At 39.7% G+C, this 22348-nt stretch overlaps 1 protein-coding gene across 12 annotated transcripts in view; it reads left to right on the top strand.

Moving 5' to 3' along the window:
- ZBTB20 (zinc finger and BTB domain containing 20) overlaps positions 1-22348 on the top strand; it is a 663010-nt gene that overhangs the window by 36376 nt on the left and 604286 nt on the right. For 11 of the 12 annotated variants that reach the window (XM_073308827.1, XM_073308823.1, XM_073308802.1 and 8 more), the window contains exon 1: positions 3901-4201. The exons of the other annotated variant lie outside the window; for it this stretch is intronic. The gene's annotated coding sequence lies outside the window, so the exon portion shown is untranslated. Of the gene's footprint in view, positions 1-3900; positions 4202-22348 lie in introns of those variants that run through there. 12 annotated transcript variants of the gene reach the window in all.

Raw genomic sequence — 22348 nt, 5'->3', positions numbered from 1 at the left:
AAGGCAACAGAGATTAAGGAGGAGAGAAGGATAGAGCATTATGTACTGGTTAGAGCACCAGCCTGGAAGTCAGGACTTCCAGATTCTTTTCACAGCTTTGCCACTGATTTTTTAGGTGACTTAGCTCAGCATTTTCAAATTTGTAGGCTTAAAGTTGGACAGCTAAAATAAATGGCCTGATTTTCAGATGTGCTCAGCACCTGCAGCTCCCATTTTCTTCATTTGAAGCTGTTGGTTCTCAGCAGCTCTGAAAATCAGCCTATTTTTATTTAGGTACCAAAAAAAAAAGGATTTAGATGCCTAATGTTATAAATGTATAAATTTAATGTAATACATTTTTCTCTCAACTTCCATAAACCATATGGAGTTACACCAGGGATGAATATGACTCTCTGTCCTTTCTAAAATGGGAATAATAGTACTTCACTATATCCCGGGAGGGTTGTAAGGCTAAATCAACTAATGTCTGTAAAGTATCTTGAGATCCTCTGATGGAAGCCACCACACAAGCATAAAGGATTGTTATTGTCTTCTAGTTATCACTCTATCATCTTAATTTCAGACTCATGGGGCCTGATTCCCCAGAGCTTTGCATCTTGTGCTATCATTTATACATTTGCAAAACACCACCAATCAAAATCCTCCATTCTCATATACCGCTGGTAGTGTTTTTGGATAGGTTTAAATAGCCAGCTGCATGAGTTACAAGATAGTGGAAAATCAGGCTCATGGTTTCTATGTTGTACCTCAGTTAGGCTGAGATCGCAGTGGTCAGGGAGGAAGACCTTGCCTGTTTTCCGATGCATGTGAATCATGATTGTGATATTAACACTAGTGAATCAAGATAGCTTGCTCCTTCTCCATGTGCGGTTTGCTGGAGGGGACAGAATTTACAGGGCTGTGTGGTGTTGTGGTAGCAGCGGATTTTAGCCCCAGGGATCTGCAAAGTCTGCATCTTTTTCTCCTCAGTTGCCACTACTTACAGTGCCCCCCACATCTCCTAACTATTTCTACTCAAGGGGAGAGATATACACCACATCTGACAGCTGTCTCTGCCTTCAGCCCACCACCATTACAACCAGGCACACAACTGCCTATGCCCCCAGGGACACCATTTCCCACATACTCTGAGTTGCCTCGGCCTGCGGGGAAAGCTTCCAAATTGCCTCTGCATGGGGAAGATAACTAACAGATTCTTTTTGATTCTTACTCTGGTTTCTCGGACAGTTTTAGCAGATTTTTGCTTTAAGATTTGGTAGAGATGGGCCTGTGTTGCAAAGTTTGGATCGAGAGCTGAACTTTTCCAGATTCCCAGCAGGTGTCTGATTGGAAAGATGGGGTAGTTTGGATCCATCTTATAAAGGATCCCAGGTTAAGAAGTTAAAATCCAGATCTCAGCTTCCCTACGGTTTGAGGGGACTCAGATACAGAGCTGAATTTTGCAAAGATTCAGGAAGATCACTTCCAGTTCACCTCAAGATGCAATCTCTTTCATATCTTGAGAAAGTTTGGACCCGGCTCTCTGGTTTATATGAGACTCCAAACACCCTCAAAGCTTTGGGGAGTTCAGATCGGGTATTGTGGTTCTGATCTAGATCAAGACTTCAGTCAAATTTTCATGGTTTGTTTCTGGGGTTTCTGTTCAGACCTGGATCTGAACATTCCCAAAGCTAGAGGGGAATGAAATCCAGCTCTTCAGTTCTTATCCAGATCCAAACTTCCCCAGTGCTTGAGGGAAATTGATCTGTTTTTCCAATTTGGATACATATCTGAAATTCTAAAAAGATGCAGTAAGTTCTGATCTAGTTCTGATTAAGATCTAAACTTCCATCAACTTGAGAGGGTTTGGATCCAATTCTCTAGTATAGAGCCAAATCTGAACTTCCCCAGAGCTTAAGGGTTTGGATCCAGTTCTCTGGTTCAGAGCCAAATCTGAACTTTCCCAAAGCTTAAGAGGTTCAGATTCAATTTTAGGGTCTTAATTTGGATCTAAACTTCCTTAAGCTTGTGGGGCTCAGATCTGGTTCTCTGGTTCAGATCCAAGTTAGAATTTCTCCAAAACATGATTGGGGTTAAGATCTCTTTTCTGATTTGAATCCACTGTACATAGATGAGAGTGAACCAAGAAGTTCAGATCTGGATCCAATTACAGTTGCACCCAATATTAAGGGCTGTTTATGTCTGATGTCCTGAATTGGATCTCTATCTATATTTTTGGATTTGAATCTCAAGGACTACCAAGGTGATATGAAATGTATAGGTGTATACAAACCCCTGTGAACTTCAGATGCTGAGTTTCACATAGGTCAACTCATGCTTATCAAAAAGAAAAGGAGTACTTGTGGCACCTTAGAGACTAACCAGTTTATTTGAGCATAAGCTTTCGTGAGCTACAGCTCACTTCATTGGATGCATACTGTGGAAAGTACAGAAGATCTTTTTATACACACAAACCATGAAAAAATGGGTGTTTACCACTACAAAAGGTTTTCTCTCCCCCTGGTAATAGCTTATCAGCAGGAGAGTGGGGTGGGGGGAGAGAAAACCTTTTATAGTGGTAAACACCCATTTTTTCATGGTTTGTGTGTATACAAAGATCTTCTGTACTTTCCACAGTATGCATCCGATGAAGTGAGCTGTAGCTCACAAAGCTTATGCTCAAATAAAATGGTTAGTCTCTAAGGTGCCACAAGTACTCCTTTTCTTTTTGCGAATACAGACTAACACGGCTGTTACTCTGAAACCTGTCATGCTTATCAGTAAATCTCCTGAACTTAGCTTCTATATTCTTCCTCGTAATGATAATGATACTTTATCTTTCTATGTTCCTCTGAGGGCCAAAGCAAATTAATCCTCACAGCTCTCTTGGGAGGAGAGTAATTATTACTTAGATGCATTTTATGGATGGGGAAACTGAGGCAGAGATGAAGTGACACATCCATAGCCAGAGAGTAAATCAGTGGCAGAGCCACAATTAGAGGCCTCTTCATGCCCAGTCCCCTGTCATAACCACAAGACCATATTTCCTCTCCAATAGTATATGTTCTTGAAGTCCAGGAAAACAAAAGAAATATTAGGGCTAGCATGTAGAATTGATGTAAACCATATATTTTCTCTAGATGTGGCAGATTTTTTTTATAATATCTGAGTTTTCTGTAGACATAAGCAGTCTATTGCTTCTTCCCCATTTCTTCTCCTCCCTCCCCCCGCCCCGTGGGAAAAATGGGGATGCGGGGTGTATGCTTCAGCCCAGACCGTTATTTTAAATAACCTTGGCCTGGTTGCCATTGGAAAAAGATTTCTTTACTTGAGGGATTTATTTTTGTCCTTGCAACGCTATGTACTATATGCATTGCACCTGTTCAGACATAAGCACAGTTCATTATTATAGCTGTAGGGGCAGAAGCTTACTAATACATATATATTGGGGGGACAGAATGTTGGGGAGAACTGCCCTCTCTTTTAGTTTGCTTACTGAGCAACCTCTTGAACAGACTTCCTCTTCCAGATCAGTTTTCCCTGCTCCCCTATTGTCTGGGGAAACCTGTCTTCTGGAGCTTCGTTCTTGAAAGATCTCATGACTTTAAAATCATCAGTGGGCTTTGTGTAGCCTGCCTGTCAAAAGAGATATGTTTACACCTTCCCTGCATGTGTTAAAGCTATAAGGTTACGGAGGAGAATGGCTGATACATTTCAGTGTTTCATGCTAATATGCACAAAATGTATTTATGATAATTACATGGACTGTCTGAAACAATGCATTCCAACATTCTGTAACATAAATAAGAAAGGTGGAGCCAGCTGGCTGTAAACAGTTTATTTGCCAGCAATCCTGATCTGCACTATATACCTTTTTTACACTGTCTCAGTCTGGCAGTATTGAACCTGTTGCTGCATTAGCCGAGTTGTATTTTGCTAGATAGGGGAAGGAGGGTTGTCTGCTGTCTGGTAGGAGGGCTTTGTCTGTGTGTGCCTTTCTCTCTCTCTCCCTCTCACACTGTCGCTTGCTCTCTCTCTCTCTCTCTCACTCACTCCCTTTCCCGTCTCTGTGGTTTGTAAGGTAGGTTGCAGTGTGTGTATATACACAACATCAAGAGCAGGAAAATGGACTCATTAGGGAGGCAGGCAGTCATTACCACTCACACTGTACTTCCAGGGAGACAGCGACTATGAGGAGACAAACTGAGGACTGGGAAACAAGGTAGGCCAGTCAACTTTTATAAAAAAAAAAAAATCCTGCTCCCCCCAGCCCCGTGACACTTCTTTATTCTTTCACCCCCACCCTCTCGATTTTTAATATAGAGATGTAAGTTTGTCAAACCCTTTTGCGAGCTTAAAATTTGGAACATCTATAGAAGGCCTTAGCCTTTACAAATGTTTTTTCTCCTTCTACTTATTTCAGGGTGTGCCCCCTTATGATTCACTTTAATTACTTTTTTTTTTAACATCAATGAAGGAAACAAATATGTTTGTTTTCCAACACTAGTTCCAAGTAAATCAATATCTTTCACTCTTTTAAAACAGCCCTCTCCGTATGTCTGTGGGTCTCTGCTTTTTCTTTTCTGTTTATGCAGTTCCATCTGTCCGTCCATATATCATGTTCTCCTTATTTACTGCTAAATGGGTTTTTGTTAGTATTTGCCAATGAGTTTTAGCTGTATTGCCGGTGACCAGGTTTAACTGTGACTCTTGTTCTGTTTTATATTTACTATAAGTTTAAAGTCCATGTTTATTGTACATTAAATAAAAACAGAAAGCAGGTTCCACTCTTTCTGCCAGGATTTTTATTTTAAAAATTTTGGGTGGGGGGAGGGAGAAGGGGAGGTGAATTTAATTATCGTACATGTACTTTTCCCTGATGGATTTTTTAAAGCATTTATTTAAATTTTTTAACTCTTTATTTTACTTAAGAGGGAGTGGGAGATATATTCAAACTTTTATGTTGCTGATTTAATGTAACATCATAGAGGCAGAACTCGGTTAATATGAATTCAAACTTTCTAAGAGGGAGTTTGTATCTTTGATTGCCCTCCCCCCTTTATACATGGTTGTGCTTGTGTTTCAGTATGTGTATTTGGAGGGGGGAGGTAGATATCCTTTTACAGTGGAAACAATTTATGAAATCTTTTGAGCCATTTTGTCTAGAAACAGTAACTATTTATTTACCATATTTTCATTCCATAAATAACCTTTGTATATGTTATTTCAAACACAGAGTGTGTCTGTGGATTAATTATTATTATTTTTCTGGGTTTGTGTTGCGTTTCATAGCCCATTTAACATTGCTGAGTTTTTCAGGCTAGCCTTATCATGGGTTCTAAAGGCTGGTTAAACAGATCCATTCGAAATGGGCTTTTTATCTGAGCTCTTGTCAGTGCTGTCGGAGGGTAAAACTGCTACTCTATTGGTAAAAAAAAAATTAAGACAGATAGTGAGTGGACCTGAGTTATATAAAACATTCTGGAGAATCCATGAGTAATTATAGAAAATGGACGCTGATCAGTGGAGATCTCTTGACAATAACAATCACCTTTTTAAATAGCAAATTATTTAATAGTAAGAGGCAGACTATTTAAAAAAAAATCTATTAGGCCTTTCCGATAACACATGTCCATAAAGCAATATTCCTAGCCCACTTGGGATTGTACAGGAGATTCTTCAACACATTACCAGGGTTCAAATCTTGTGAAATGTTTATTAAAAATTCACTGTTTCAGGACAGTAGACAACTTTTGGTACCAACAGGTTTATGTTTTGTATTTTTACATCCTGTATCTTGTAACTCTCTCATCTCAACAAAAGTGACTCCGCACTGGACAAACCAAGTCAGTTTAAATCCAAAACAGCAAATAATCAACTGGCTGTGTAGTTACAGAACCCATTCACTGTGTCTTATTAGTTTTTTTTCCAGGGCCTAAGTGGAACTTTACAGTGGCTTTCTGTAGGATTTTGTCAAGATTTGGTAGTCCATCTGTTAGTTCAGGAATGAAATTTAGTGTTTTCCACTCCCTTTCCTGCCTCTTTTTAACTCAGGCTACTAATTAACATTTGGTCGACAAACTTTAACTCTTTTTATTGCTACAAAATACATGTCACTGTAGTAAAATACCCCCCCCCCCCCAATCTCAAACCTTGAAACTCTGATTTGAGCATATAGGGAGCTGAAGTATTTCCAAAAATTAAGGACTCTCAAATGGGGGAACATTTGATGCCATTTTTGGAGGGTTAACCTGGAGGGATGGAGCTGGAATATTAGCATTCTCTCTGCCCGCCCCCCCCCCCCCATGAAGTACTGTATGTGTATGCATTTCTAGACACCCATCACTTTCTTTTGAACCAATACAGGTGTGTATGATCTCTTTCAGCACTGATTTCTATCTGTGTGAGTTTTTGTGAAACTGATGTTGGGACTCCTTAATATATGATTAACAGAAATCATGGTCCTATCCCAACTCTTCCAAATAACTTTAAAAAAGATTACAAAATATCAATTAATTTTATGTAAACCCCAGGAAAAAAGAATTGCCTAGTGAGAGAAGCAGAATGTATGAAACATTTTTTATCATCCAGCAGGAAGAAAAAAAAATTAAATCCTTTTAAAAAAATTTAATACTTTGCCATTAAAATGATTTAATTCTCTGTGAAACCAAAGTATTTTCTATCAAAAGGCTCAGCTCTGTCTATGGCACAAAGTCTATTTGCAATGTGTATACAAAAGCAAAGGGGAGAGTGTGCCTAAGTAAACTTAAAACCAGCATATGATGCTGTAGTTGGAACTCCAAAAGCCAAAAGTCTTTTGGCACAGGGGTGTATAACAGAGTTGGAAGACCTGACATTAGCCAACCTCAGGTTCTTGTGGGGTCTACATGTTCCAATCCTACCAGCCCTTTCAGTCTAACAGAGTAGAACCCCGCCTTGTTGAGTGGGTCTCAGTATGCTTTATTTTAGTGTTGGAGCAGACAGTTATCTAACACACCCACATGAGGAAGTACTCTGGAGCAGTTATTTCATGCTTTGCCATGCCCTGTAGCTAATGCAGTTTTGGACTGGATGGTGTGTGTGTATGCCTCTTTAACTCCTGTGAGATCAAAGTGAGTGCTGGATTTTTTAACAGGGCCAAAATATGGGGATACCAGATAGTTAAACCCAAATGCCAAATAAATACCAAGTCTAATTATTTTTAGTACTTTTTTAGGAGGAGAGATACATATCAATTTTGTTTATTTTGATATACACAGTTGTTGTAATTTCCTGAGTTGGATATATCATAATAGTAAATATTACTCAGTTTTCCTATTTCCACATTTTCTCCATAGGCCCAGCTTACTCATAAGGGAACATCTGCAGAATATGTTTAAAAATGTATTATCATTTGTATAAAACTGAGATTTAAATGGAGAATGAGATCCCTGCTATAGAATTCTGTAGGAAAATCCCATAGATAGGAACTCGTATTCTGTTAGATTTTATAGGTTTTAAATGTCATTTCAGGAAACTCCTGCTTAATTTCTACAGCCCGTATTGTGCCATTAGTTTTTAAGCAAAAATATATCAAAAAGGGGTTTTGTTTATTAACTGACGGCATGATATGTCCCTATATAATCCAATTTGTTTCATTCCTATATCATTTTATAGGTCTTTTCCACAATGATGTGTTGGGGAAGATGGCTACTGTTGCGAGGAGTTTACAGATGTGAAAGGGAAATTAATAACTCAAATCTAGCTTCAAGTTATTTAGATATTTGGGGGGGAAAAAACTTTGACAAAACCTAAGACCCATAGAAGTGGTTCAGAATTCTTTTAAACATTCCATTGGGAACAGTTGTTTTTAAAACAACCTATTGTTCCCTCTGCAGGGTTTGCAACTCAAACCTTGCAGCACTGAGAAACTGATGGTAAACTAAAGTGAAACTGACTTCATTGATTTGCTGTCTGGCTCAAGAAAATTCAGAAAATAAACAAACAGCATCAACAGTATAAAATTGGATTTTTAATATTCTTTCTCCTCTAATAATCCAGGGTTTTATTGGTACTTTTTAACTAAGGTCTAAATCGTGAGGATCTTATGAAATGTTTACTCAATTTTAGCTCAGGCATGCTCTTGTTGATTTATGAAGTTTTGAGTAAGGGGTGAATAAAGTTTGAGTAAAAAGGATTTGCCCCAATTTGGTTTTTTTAAGTCGACACTATCCCTTGTATTCCTGTTCATTATTTATCTAATTTTAATTTTAATGCTTAGTCCTATAGTAATTATCAAATTCTCCTTTTAGTAGAAATGGGGCTCTTCATAACGATGACTAATTATGTATGTTTGATTTTCTGCGTATACAGGACCTGATAGTACAGTCTTCCCATGTACACTGTGTATATTGCAGTCACTTCAATGGATGTTCTATTTGTATAGGGTTTGCAGGAATGGGCTCATAAGAAAGAACTGAAACATTTGTGGCTAGCAGGGATATGGGTATGTGCTTGTCCCATGGTCTGTGGGCCAGCAGGGACTGAGAGTATTATGGAGTCAGTTTGTCACATAGCTCTTCTATGGCCAGTGTAGGATCAGTGTTGATAGACAGCAGGGGGTAGGAATGGGAGGTACATCCAGCTTTCATCAGGGAAGGCTATCTGACTTGGAGCATTTGAGAGTCCTGGATGGAAAACTGGGGTAATGGCAGAAGACTATGCTGAAAAAGAAAACAGTTACTCTCTGACAGCCCTTTGTATGTATTATATGAAATAAACATGGGACTCTCAATCCAGTTCCTAATGGGCAGATGTCTGTATTACAAAGTCAAATCACAAAAGCCATTGGCACTAGGTGGCAGTGTGAAAAGAAAGGGGAAGGACTAAATGGGCACAAAGACAGAACTCTCATGAAGTGGTTCCCTCACCGTCAGGAATAAGCCATGTCATCAGCATAATGTGAAGAAGATTTTATTGCTGCTGCCTGTCTTATACCTGTTCTGTGACTGTCAATCTGGCATTATTCAGCAACTGTGTGTGTGTGTGTGTGTAGCTAGATAGGCAGACAGATAGACAGATATGTTAAGAACAGTCCTGCCTAATTCAAACATTGGCACAACTTATAGGGCTTGATTTTCTAGTGTCTTGTACCTTGTGTCATTATTTACACCTGTGCAAAATGAGTGCAAAATATAACCACTGGTGTTTGTGAGTGAGAAGAAAATTATGCTTTGGTAGCATTTTATGCCTAATTTGCACAAGTATAAATGACAGTGCAAGGTCCCAGGAAGTGGCAAAGCATGTTCATTTTGTCCCTTCCTCGATGTCCCAGCCAGAATTAAATTAGTGGTTATCTAATTTTGTATTTTCAAAGTAGTGAGTTTGGTAAACTCAGCAGTGAAGAAGAAAGAAAACCTGAATGGTAGGCTGTGAATCTGCATGCAACACACTGTATAGTTCCTATAGAAACTTTTGGAGTACTGAAGTATTACCATCCTATAAATTACATAAAGATCATCTGAAAATGTAATGCTCACACAATAAATTTGCTTTGAAACTGTGGCACTGCTACTAATGCAAGGGTGGTCTGCCCTTTGATCCTGAGGGCAATTCATCATGGGAAATTACCTGCACTCTACTAGAATACTTTTACAGTAAAGTAGTTGCTTTCTAGTCACTTGGTTCCAAGGTGTTTAGTGGCTGGGAATGTGATCAGTCCCATGGAAATATGAACATGGAGTGGGAAAAGTGCTTTGTGGGACCTCACTGTGATCCTTCCAATTGACTGAAAGAAAGTTAATTATAGATGTGTGCCTCAGGGAGTCCTATGTCATTCTCCTTGGCTGGGTAGATGGTGACCATGATGCAGGAATTTGACGATAATGGTTAAGGGGGAATCTTTGAGACTCCAACAGGGATGCTGAGAATCCAGGTAGGAAGTGAGGTAGGGATTGAAAACATATCCATAGGCATGCTTTGTGTGTGTGTGTGTGTGTGTGGGGTTAATATTTGGCGGTGTGAAGGTCTTTTTTGTTACCTATACCTTAGCCCCAATTTTTTTCCGTGTTCTTTATTTTAATCTTCTCTTTCAAAGATACTGTTTAAGCACCAAATTGTCCCTTCTGCTCACAGATGAAGGTTACATAAACCCAACAGATCCCTGCTTGGAAATTGGGTTCTGTACTGTTGCTGTGGTACCCATCTCCCCTTCTCTATAACCCTTAGAGTCTCTGGCTCCACCTGTTACACTCCACTGTGTTGGCCCCTAAACTCCTAACAATTTGGTAGATTACTGAATTACAAGAATTGGAGGTGGACGGAATGCTGAGAATTAGAAAACAGATGATTGTTTAGATACCAGGACAAATTGTTTAATTGCTCTTGTGCTCCCTCTGCTGGTTCTATGTCGAACTAACAAATCCTATCCTTGGAGTCATGCCCAAGCCCTCTGTGAGGGTGCAGTACAAAATGGGATGTTAAATAAGTTGATTTCAAGCTGTTTTGAAATGGACAACATTGGTAGAGGAAAAAAAGCTTCATATGAAGAATATGAAAAGCAGTGGATCCTAGAAAAAGTATTTTACATCATTGTTCTTTTAACATTTGAAACATGCTAACCTGTGATTCTTCCGTCTACCCTTGCTTTGTCATGCTTCTGTGGGACAGGAGTCTTTCTCTGTGTCATTTCCCAAAGTCTGAATTTCTCCCTATTGTTGCTGCTATCACTAAGTTATTTCCTACATGAGGGCTCTATAGAAAAATATTCTTACTGGTGCAACCATTATTTTCAGCTGAGCTACTGGCAGTAGTGGTGGAAACCTTAGTGTAGATAAGGCTCTGGCAGCCCTTAGTATTTTTACAGCTGCATCAGTTAAATCTGCTTCTCTGCTGAGTACAGCTCTGCTCATCTCATCCTGTTCCATGGCCTGGAAAGCTTCTGTTCTTGTTTAGGGTTCTCTTTAGCCTCTTTTCTCATTGTGATGCCTCCTAATTTGTTTTTTAAGATATAGACTTGTTTGTTTAATGAACTCCCTTCTTAATAGGGACATTTGCTTCCCACTTCATATGTTTTTCACATCCATCACTTCCCACCTTCATAGTATCAAAGGTTTCTGAATGTTAGAGAAGACTGAGTCCTGTATAAAACCCAGGTCTGATTGTAGATTCCCCTGGAAAATCTGGAATGTACTGAAGACTTCTGAAGGGGTGATGAGGTCATACAAGATCCTGCTGCCTTTCCCACCTAAGCAGAGTATCGTGATAAAAAGGTTTCAGAGTAACAGCCGTGTTAGTCTGTATTCGCAAAAAGAAAAGGAGTACTTGTGGCACCTTAGAGACTAACCAATTTATTTGAACATAAGCTTTCGTGAGCTACAGCTTATGCTCAGATAAATTGGTTAGTCTCTAAGGTGCCACAAGTACTCCTTTTCTTTTCGTGATAAAAAGCCTTCTCTCACAGCTAACTGACTTTAGTGGGGGTTAACTGTAGAGTTTCTTCAGGACTGGGCCCAAATTGTTAGTCCAGACTTATGGAAGTTTTTGTGGGTGCAAGTCTCATGCTTCCCTTAAAAGTGACTGCTTGGTTGCTCATTGGTTGGAGTGACCCAACCCACATAAAAATCTCATTGTTACTGAATAATTTGAATCTTTTTGGCCAGAGCCCACTTCCTAGACCCCATCCATTTTTGAAGGGTCAGAAAATAAAAAGAAAACACTCAAACTCAAAACTTCTCCTTGTGGGTTCCCCCCCTTTTTTGGGAGGCCTCCAGCATCATCCTCTTTTATTTCCTTTTCCCAGGCTCCACTTCATAGTCACCCACCTGTCTGGGCCAGAGATGTAAGAAATTGACCTCCTTGTAGGCAGTCTCAGCAGAGATGTCATGAAGTGAATTGGCCATTGAGAACTGAAGCTACTCTCTGACCCCTGACATGAGGTCAGACATGAGGAACAGTAGCAGGGAATGGTGTGGCGGTAGCTTGCCCTACTGCTGGACCTGCTTTGGGGTTAAACAGAGAATTCGGTGCCCAGGAACATCAATCCGGTCTCTTTCACTAGCACTAAACTAACAAGTACGAAGTTGTCACTGACTCACGGACAAACTGTTTGAATTCCAAGAAGTTTATTTCGTAATTTCCCCCAGCATTTCATAAAAATGCTGCTTTTTTTTCTTCTCCCAATGACTGCCAAGTTTTGAAAGCTTCAAACTTGCTCCATTTGGAGAGGATTTAAAAAGATACTGACATTTTCTAAACAAGTTGGTTCTTTCTGAGCTGTACAGACAGACTTCAAACCATTTGTCTACGAAGCCAATCCAGCATGCCCTGAAACATTTCATTGCTGTGAAAGTAACTGCTCCTAGATGGTTCAAGTGTTTTCACAGTATGGTCAGCTAAACTGCACTAAATATTGAAGAAAAAACCAATCGAAGAGAAAAATCACACCTTTCCCCTGTTGTAGGGTTTTGCTAAGCATCTCCAGAAATTAAGACTTCCCTCTCACAGAGGGTTGTATACCTGTGTCATTGGCCTCCTTTTTATGGCACAGAGCCTGCAAATTAAAACTTTGCTCAGCCTTTTCTAGACAATTTTCTTTACTTGCATGCAAGGAGAAAAATGAAGGGTTTTTTTTGGTCAGCGCAAAACCACAGTTCAGAGTGCAAAGCTGTAATGAGATTATAATGCTACAGCTGGGGTGTATGGGTAAGTAACTTTCTAATAAACACATCCATGGCATGTGGAGTCAGGAGGCTTGGTTTTTATTCCCAGTTTTGTCACTAATTCCCTATGTAATTCTGAGCAAGTCACTTTCCTCTAAGTGCCTCATTTACTCATCTGTGAAATGGGGATAAGAGTGTTTACCAAACTTTGGGAGGGTGCTTTGAGACCAATGAAGAAGCATTGGGTATAATTTTATTATGATAAGCACTTTTTACCCTCAGACTTGGGCCTCACAACACCTCCCCAAAGGTGCATAGCAACCTTTCCTTCCTTACTTCAGTGGGTTTTCTTTGGTCTTTTGATCTAGTTATTGAGCACTTAGGCTTTTCCAATGTGATTTCAGAAAAGGGCTGGCAGCACAGATTTCATTTGGTCTCTGTCTATAGCTGCCTCAAGTAAAAGAAGCTGTGTTTTGTTTTATTTTGTTTTTTTAATAGATTAAATTGTTTATTTTTACTTTATTAGACAAAGGCCCTGTCTACCCGTGAGTTTTAACTATGTTCGGCAGAGCCACCCTGACACACACACACACAAGATATATGTATATAAAATATGATTCATGCTAGAAAGGCTCTCATAACATTCCAAATCCCAGTGTCACCTGGGCCTTAGTAGTGTTCTAAAATGGTTCACAAACCCATGTGATAGATTGGGTCTGGATGTAGGCTATACCATATAATGTCTTGGTGTCTCTTATAACATAGTTAGGCCCTGACTACACTAAGATTTGAAAAAAACCAACCATTAGGATGGTAGACTGTGGTTCTGGTTAGACTGCTTCAAACTCCAATGTGATAGTTTCTATTTAAAGAGCTTTTGGGGCAGAGAATATATAGCTCATAGAAAATGAAAGCTTAGTCAGGCTTCTGCCATTTGTGGATCTGGGGGAAAACCTATGGCAAGCATTGCTTGCTGGCATCATAGGACATCCTTTGCTCCATAGTTAAAGTTGCAACTGATTTCCCCTCCAATCCACAAAGACAGTCAGATCAGTCTCAAAATTTCTAGTTTAGTTGGGGGTTCAACTAGAATTTTTCAGGGAGATTTGCAGTGAATTGGATGCAAGGTTCCTCAGATATGACACCCTAAAAATAAAGGCATTAGACCCAGTTCCAAAATTCTTCTAACTTTTCTTTCCCACTTCTTAGGAAAAAAACAAAACAAAAAAGAGATAAAACTAACTTTATGGGAGTTCCTGTCAGAGCTAGTGCGCAGGACCAACATTTAGTTGATGGAAGTCTGATTAAAAAAGTTATTAAAATCCGATTTGGTAATGTGACCAGGGAACACCGGCTGCAACATGGGAAAAGTATACAAATAGGGCAGGATAGGGGAAGGGTTTGGGAAGAATGTGAGCACTAAGAAGGAATGAAAGCTGAGATGCATGCGGTGGGGAAGAGCTGTGTAAAGAAGATGAGGACAAAAAGCCTGAACTTAATGCAACAAGAGGGGGATAATTTAGTCACAGTGGCAGGAAACATAATTCTACCAGCAGTATTTGATATAAACAGCAGTGGAGTGAGGAGGGATGAGGGCATAACTTTTTCCTTCTATCGCATGGGTAGTGAACTGGACTCATATTCTAACAAATTCAGAGGACTGTGGCCCAAATCCTCAAACCTATTTAGGCACTTAACGCCCACTGATATGGGTCCTATTTTGCCCTGTGTTGCATCAGTATAAAACGGAGTGATTCTGTGGAAGTCGATGGGGTTACAGTGTGCTAACTGAAAGCAGAATATGGCCCTATGTTTCTGTGCTAGAAGCTGAAGTTTGGATTTACTTCAAGCAGAAAAGACCACACATGAGATTCTATAAGTGATTCCTATCGAGCAGCCAGTTTCCTTTAGGATGCTGCTGCTGAGTGTGACACCTTCACTACCTTAGATATCGTTTCTCTAGTGGAAGCATATGTAGGTGTAATATCAAGCTTCTTACCAGATCTTTCTTTGAGATCTTACCTAATGAGGACACCCTTTCAAACAGATCTGTGCTTAGGATTTCCTGAGAACTCTGAGGCAGATTTTTGAGGGGGCTTGCTTCCGGCTTCTTACTTGACAGTCAGAGAAGAACTGTTCATCCTCAGCCAGATTACATGCTGGGGAAACTTGCAAAAGTATTAAAGTCCACAAGAGAGAGCTTTTCTGTGTCAGTCCATATAGGTTCAAGTCAGTGATGCTGGAACTAGAGCTGCTGGGGGTGCGGTGCACACACTGGCTTGAAGTGGTTTCCATCATATATAGGGTTTACAGGTTTGTTCAATTGCTTTCAGCACCCCTACTATAAAAATTATTCCAACACCACTGATTTGAGTTGTATAATAGTCAGTCTTCATTTTGTAGCATCAGAATAAGACCATGATCCTAATATGATTCTTTTTGTTGTTCTTGCCACAGGATCACGTCAGGTTCACCTAAGTTTCACCTGACCCCTTTAGTTAAAGGAGCAACACAGGCACTTCAAAATGGAGAGCAATTATCAATGGAGTACAGCCAGAGAAGGGAATGACCATGGAGAATATCTGGGCAGTTTAACCAGAGGCAGCTAATGATAACAACAGTTTTGCTTTCCATTTCTGTAGAAACTCTTGTCCAAATACCTTGCGCATCACTTTACAAAATTAATGAATTTAGCCTCATATCATCCTGAGGAGATAAGACAATATTGTTATCCCCATTTTGCAAATGGGGAAACTCAGGCAAAAAGAGAGGACTTGAATCATCCACTATTACATAGAGAGTCAGTGGCAGAGTCTGGGATAGAAGCTTAATAATCTGACTCAGAGCCCCTGACTTAGCCACAAGATCATTCTTCTGCATTTCCTTCCCAGCGTATTGAAATAAAAGATAAGGCTTGGAAAAGCAAAATCCATCTCCCCTGCACAAGGGAAGCTCAGATTAGCCTAATTCTCATTTACACTAAGGCCTCTTTACACTACTCTGGCAATGTAAAGGGGGGGTCCCAGTGACTGTAAATTACACTTGTATCCACTTTAGGGCCCCTTTACATTGCCAGGGTGAGATAAAAGAGCTCTAGTGTAACTGAAAATTCAGCCAAATGTGTCTAAGGATTTGCTAACATGTCAACAAATTCTCTCTTCTACTAGCAGTTCGAATAAAAAACAAAATGATTCTTAGGGTTTCTTTGTTTGCTTGTTTTATTATTTTTTAAGTGCCATCCTGGCCTAGTTAGCATAACTTCAAAGACTTGTAAAAAATTATCCAGTTGGCTTTTCCACACTTGTAGATGCCCCTCTGAGCTCCAGCGATAGTACTAACTCAGTTCAGTCAAGAAGGAGATGTTAGACAGCTGGACCGTTCTGGTACCTGTTTCTTGTGCAGTGATATCCACAGCGGGAAAGTGTGACTGGCTGGGGTGGCTAGTGGTGTTGCCTGCTTCAGTGAAATGAAAAAAGTCACCAAAGGAACACAAAGGCTCCTATGTGTGAGGTAAGTGGTATATTAAACTTTTGGACTATTCTCCACAGCTAGGTAGATATAACTGCCATTAACCTCAATGGGAGTTACAAGCACATCGGGAGAAAATAAACCCTAAGGGTTTTCTGGACAGGGATATTTAGAGAAGATTGTTAGTTGTCTGTTTAAATCATCAATGGAGTCTAAGCATGTGCAAGTAATACTGGAGGGCACACAAGTGCTGGACTGTGCAGGGATGCATTTCTGCTGATACATCTGTCATTGAGAATAAACATTATGGTAGACTGAATTGCTGATACATTCAACCTGAAAACTGGAACTTGTAAGTGATAAGACTGTACAATAGATTGTTGCACTTACCTCTCTGTTACTTGAGATTCGGGTTCAAATCTCAACTCTTTCAAGCTTGCAAATAAGTTTGTTGTTTCTGTCCTAGTCTCTAATTAATATCTGTCCACTTCTCAAAACCAGTCTGACTCTCTGTCAGTTGATGCTCAGGACAAGTCCAGGGCTGAAGAACAATAGGATTTTTCATTGGCCAGCGCAAGTAATACTATTTTTCTTGAGCACCAAATTCAGCTAGTGTGGTGTGTTTATACGGGCAAAGATTGGAATGCTCAAAAAGGGTTTTCATTTATCAGAGACTTATGGGACTCACCATCACTGGATATATTTGTGAGACACTATAACAAAGAACACTCCTCAGGCATGTCTCACATTTCAAGGATAGGAGGGCAATCTGGATAAATGTCTTTTCTAGGAAATTGATGAACCAGCTTTCTCATATGTATTCTCTAATTTCAGTAATCCTTAAGAAGCTAATAAAAGCCAGGAGGGAGTCAATAAAACCTCATGTTTTTAGCCTCCAGAAGGACACAAAAGTCTGTGGATCTCAGGGCTGGTCCAGATGCCATGTGCACACCTCTTCTGCATTTTCATTTTGTCTGGGCCTGTTGTTTCTGTGTGCTGCTATGATATGACTTTGGACTGGCACAGTCTGATAACATGGCTACAACAGAGTAAGGGTCTGGACTTGCTGGGAAGAATTCTGACTTGACAGAATGTAGAAGATAAATCACAGTCTCTCTATATTGTAGAGCTAGTAAATATATATTTGCTTTTCTCCTGTATGGAATTTTCCCCAGTTTCTTTCTCATTTATGCATAGTGATCTGTTTGAAGATGGCTCCAATGGGCTCTGAAATCCGGTTGGTCCTGTTGATGATCATTGGGGCAATGGTGATCCCATGAGATATGTTTCTATACATAATTGCAATCATATCCTTCTGGTCTTTAGGGCTTTTAAGATTATTATCCAATGTTAAGTTGTAAACTCTTAGAGGCAGGGACTGTCTTGTGTTTGTGCAGCAGTTAGCACCATGGGGTCTGTACCACGTAAGTGTCTCTGGGTGCTACTGTAATAAAATTACCAACTTTTATAAAGTTGGCAACTTCTTACTAGATAAACATCTCAATTTTGTCTTCAAAGTATTGCTTGCAGAAAAGCTCTTCTGAATTTGTGTAGCAGATTTATTACAGAGGTACCTCTGTCTTGCTCTGTGTAATGTGTTTATGGGATGCTTGGCATTCCTTGCCTATCTTGCCTGCAGAGCCCAGTCCAGTAGGCCTTTTCAGAGGCCACTTATTGGATTCCCCATACCCAAACAGTGATGGTACCAGTCCCCATGTAACCTTTAGCCCAGTGGATAAGGCACTCACCCAGGTTTTGGGAGACCCAGGCTGCCTTCTGCAGACTCCCTTCTGCAGACAAATAATTGAACTTGAGCCTCTCAAGAGAGTGCCCTACCCTCTGGGCTGTGAGGTTTGTTTTTCTCAGGCTCTCGTGTTGGAGCCGTTTCACTTTGTATAAGTAAATATTCACTGGATCAGGGAGGATGGAACCTGGGCCTCCCATCTCCCCAGTGAGTGCCCTAACAAGTAGGCTTGTTGCCCTCCCTCTGGCCAAGATGCCCTCCCTCTGGCCCAGAGTTACATCTATAACTTGATAGGGCCTAGTTCTCCACATGCATTGTATAGGCAGCCTAGGCGCTTAGTTCAGGGATGTGGATTACACTAGGCACCTAAAAATTAGGAATTGCTAAATCCCCCTGTGGATCTAATCCTAAAGAATGAAGCAGTATCTGGTGATTTAAAGCACGCAGGTGGGAGTTCTGAAATCTACTCTTCTTTATATTGAACTTAGAGAGCGAAACTATAGGCGGGGAAGGATTGTCTTGAGGAAGAAGTGCAGAACTGTGCATCAGAAGATCTGTGTTCTTTTTCTGGGCTCTGTCCCAGACTTCCTGATTGATCTTGGGCAAATCACTTCACCTCTGTGTGCTTAGTCTTCCAGCTACAAAATGGGGGTTATGATAATCTGAAAGGTGTGTTGAAGCTTAATTAATACATGTAAAGTGCTTTGAGTTTCTTGGATGGAAGGCACTACAGAGGGGCAAGCATTATTACCACATTCAACTTCTTATAACTTAAAGGAAAAATTATTAAAACCACTTGCATTGCTTTGTCTCTCAAAGCTATGCTTGATTTGTGAATTTCTTCAACAAGCCAGTCCATACCATCTCTAAATTTCTGCACAATGTTCTCTTTTAGAGCTTTAATCATTTCCTTCCTTTGGTGTTGTGCATGGTGAGATCATTCAAAAATGGCAGGTATGGTGAGTGGCAGTGAAACAAAAGAGTTAGATCCTAAGGTATATACTTGTTCCAAGCATGGATCTCCCACTGAAGTCAATGGGAGTTCTGCTTTCCAGAAGGAGGGTAAGAGCTTGGTCCTTCCGAACAGCATAGGAGAAGTGGTTGGGATGACACTGGTGTTGAGGAAGGGTATACAGTTGTAGGGACAACAAGTGGGTGTCCAGCTGGAATCTCTGGGTGATTAAAGGGTCTGTAGATGAAAGGCTAACCTCCAGGTGGTGGAAGAACGTGGTTTTGGCTATACGGGGGGATGTATGTGTAAGGTATGTGATTTATATTTTACCTACGAAGGATAGAGGGTGGATTCAGGAGGAAGTGATTTGCAGGGACAACATGGGTGAATAATAAAGTAGATGGCTGCAAAGAGTGAAGAAGAACATGAAACTGGGAGATAAGAGGATGGTGTAGTTCTGCAGATTTTACTGTCTAGATGCTTGTATTTATTCTTGAGTTTCTGTGGCAGAGCTGAATAGCTGTATGTAATATTCTCAGTATAAACAGAATCCATAAATAGTTTTGTAGGGAGTCAAGATTTTATTTTTCTTGTGAGGTTGGACCTTCTGTGACTTTTTTTGCTCTGCCATTTTTTTTTCTCATTTTACTGGTGGGATAAAGTTTATATTGCTTAGCCCAATTTCAGATATACATATTTTAATAGATTTTCATCTCTTTCTCTGTCGCTTTGTTTATTTGTCTCCGTCTATCTCTCTGTGTGCCTGCTGCTTGTCTGCTTGCCAGTTTTTTCTTTGTCTCTATCACTTTATCATTGAACCCATCTGTGTAGAAAATGGGATATTTGGCTGTCTGGTATTTTTTTTATATTTGTTTTGTTTCATACCTCAGACTTAGGAGGATAAAACTCACACTCCTGGGGGTGTCAGGCGTTCCAGCTCTTGCATTTAGGAGGAGTCATGATGCTTTTTGCATCTGTTTGTCTGTCCATCTGTCTGCCAGCCTATAATAAGCTGTGCAGTGAGACAGCAGTTTACTATCTGTGTGTGTGTGAAATTAGCTAATTGGTGTTAGCAGCAATATTTTCACATGTTTTATAAGCAAAGTGCAGCAAGGTATATAAATGTAGATATGATCCAGACACACACACACACACGCACGCACGCAAGCCTGTCGCTGCTCATGCATAGACGCTCAGAAGTAATTAATGTTAATAAGATTTTAATGTGCTTGTGAGATCATAATGAGGAGAAATGAATGCTCTGATTAGAAAAAGGTAACTGTGTGTGTTTTGGCTCAGAACAAGATTTCCTATTTTTTTTTATAAACCTCAATTTCAGAACTTGTTTGTGATTGCATCAATCGGTTTTTATTTTCAAATTAGAGGTCTGTTTAGCCATTTGAATGATTAGCCAAATAAACTGGTAAAACCCTGATCATAAGGAACGGTGCAGATCTTTTTTTCTTTACAAAGCAGTGCTAGTGTACTGCTGGGCTCCATCATCCTTTCAGCATTACATTTTAGTTGTTGTTGCTGCCTTTAAAGCCCCATCAGAAACTGCTTCCAGAGCCAGTGCTCATTTTTACAATCGTAGATGTTACCTATATGATTCTGGGATGAATAATCAACCACTAAAAGTATTGTGCCAAGACACGTTCCTGTCCATCAGTAATGGTGACTCCTTAGAGTCCAGATGATCACAAGATAGCTTGATAATGTGTTTTCAGATAATTATTTTCCTTTAAAACTAAAATAAAAAATCTATTATTTTTTCCTTCCAATTGTAAGAGGTTGGAGACTATTTGCAGGAATATATCACAAGGTAAGCTGATCTCTCATCATGGACTCAAATGCTGTACAGTCACCAGTCACACACTCCAGTCTGGCTAAAATCCAGATGGACGCTAGGGGTCCTTCTCTCCAGCAAATCATGTGAAAATGTGGTCTACCAGGTTTTAATTTTATTTGCATTATAATTAGTATTGTTATTTATTTTTAGCAATAACATGTGATAAAATATCGAAGAGTTTTTGCTCTGTAGTATTACCCAAAACCTCAAAAATGATTGGTGTAATTATTGCTAAATTTAAAAATTAAATAATTTTATGTTTATTTTTGAAAGCATCTTTTTAATTAAAAACACAAGTAAAAGTCTAGCTAGATTACAGTGCATTTCATTTGCAACAGCGCTCACTTCCTTCTGTGACATGTGGCAAGTTGCTTAAACAAGATTTGTGTTGTAGAGGGGCATTAGGCGTAGCTCTGAATTCAGGAAACGAAGGTTTACTTCCAGAAGATGTTCAGATACCACGATGGTAGGTGCAGTATAAGAATAGAACCATAATAATGTCATGACAGTTTCCAGCCCCTGATGAATCAAGTGCAGTAGAGCTAGATATAGCTTTGACATGACTTGCAATCTCAGAAGATGAACTGACGCAGCCTTTATTTATAATGAATGAATTTATTCTGGGGATAGAAAACACCAGGCATTCTGTATAACCCCTAATATCCTTCTAAACACCTTCCAGCCAACTGCTCTTAGGGAAATTACCTCCAGATTATTATGGGGAACAAGGTTCAGACTTCTTAGCCAATAAAAATAATAATATAGAAACTTTTATCCTGCATGTGCCCTCCCCCACACACACACTTTCCAAAAAGCTGAAGAAGTAGAAACCTAGGCTAAGCCACTAAGGACGCTAGAGCAGGGCAAGAGAACATTGTAATTGTGTTAAGCACCTATATTTACATAAATAAAATACTATTCAATTGTTCTCTGTAATCTTCTGGACACTGGTTAGAAGGAAACCCCCTTCCTTTAAAATCACAGATCTTAGTTACAGCTCTAGATAATTTTATTAACAGCTTTGAAAAACTGAAAAAAATATTATTCTCCAGCTTGTTTCATCTGTTGCTTTTTTGCATTGCCTATTTCCACTTATTTCCTGTACACTAATTCTGCCATTTCCCAAGACTGGTTTACAGGATGTCAGAGAGTGAGAGTGGGAACAAAGTAATGGCAAACTCCAACAAAGCCAGCTATTGATCTCGGTGCATGAAGTGGCTAAATAATGCAGGGACCTTCTTTTTAATTTCTTTTTTAATAAACTTGTATTTAGGGATCCCTTTAATGCTCTAAGCTTCAGGGTTGAGAGATCTGAGCTCTCTTGAGCTGAGCCACTGGTTCAAAATCTGTCTGAATCAACTCAGCTTATCGTCCTTCTAAGAAGCAAATAAACACTTCCATTCAGTTCTCTGTACGCGGGTACTTTGAACAAGACAGTGAAACTCAAGCGTCTCCCTACTATTGAAGGGAAATTAAAGATCCTACTGCACTCTTATTAGAATTTTCCCTGCTGTCCTTAGACACCATCATTTTACTGAGCAGCTGCTGGGTGTTAGCCCCAGAGACGGCTTCATTTCACTGATACTAATTGCATATGTAGTCTGAAGTGCTTGGGGATAAAAGGTGCCATAGAGAAAGGTGCTATATATTTGCAACAGATTAGAATCTTTTAAAGAAATGTAAATATCTTCATAAATTCAAAATTTGGTGACTTTAAA

Source organism: Lepidochelys kempii, chromosome 1 (genome assembly GCF_965140265.1).
Source record: "Lepidochelys kempii isolate rLepKem1 chromosome 1, rLepKem1.hap2, whole genome shotgun sequence".
NCBI classification, from domain to species: Eukaryota; Metazoa; Chordata; order Testudines; family Cheloniidae; genus Lepidochelys; species Lepidochelys kempii.
Note: the sequence above shows the minus strand (reverse complement) of the source record. Positions and strands in the feature narration are given on the sequence as shown.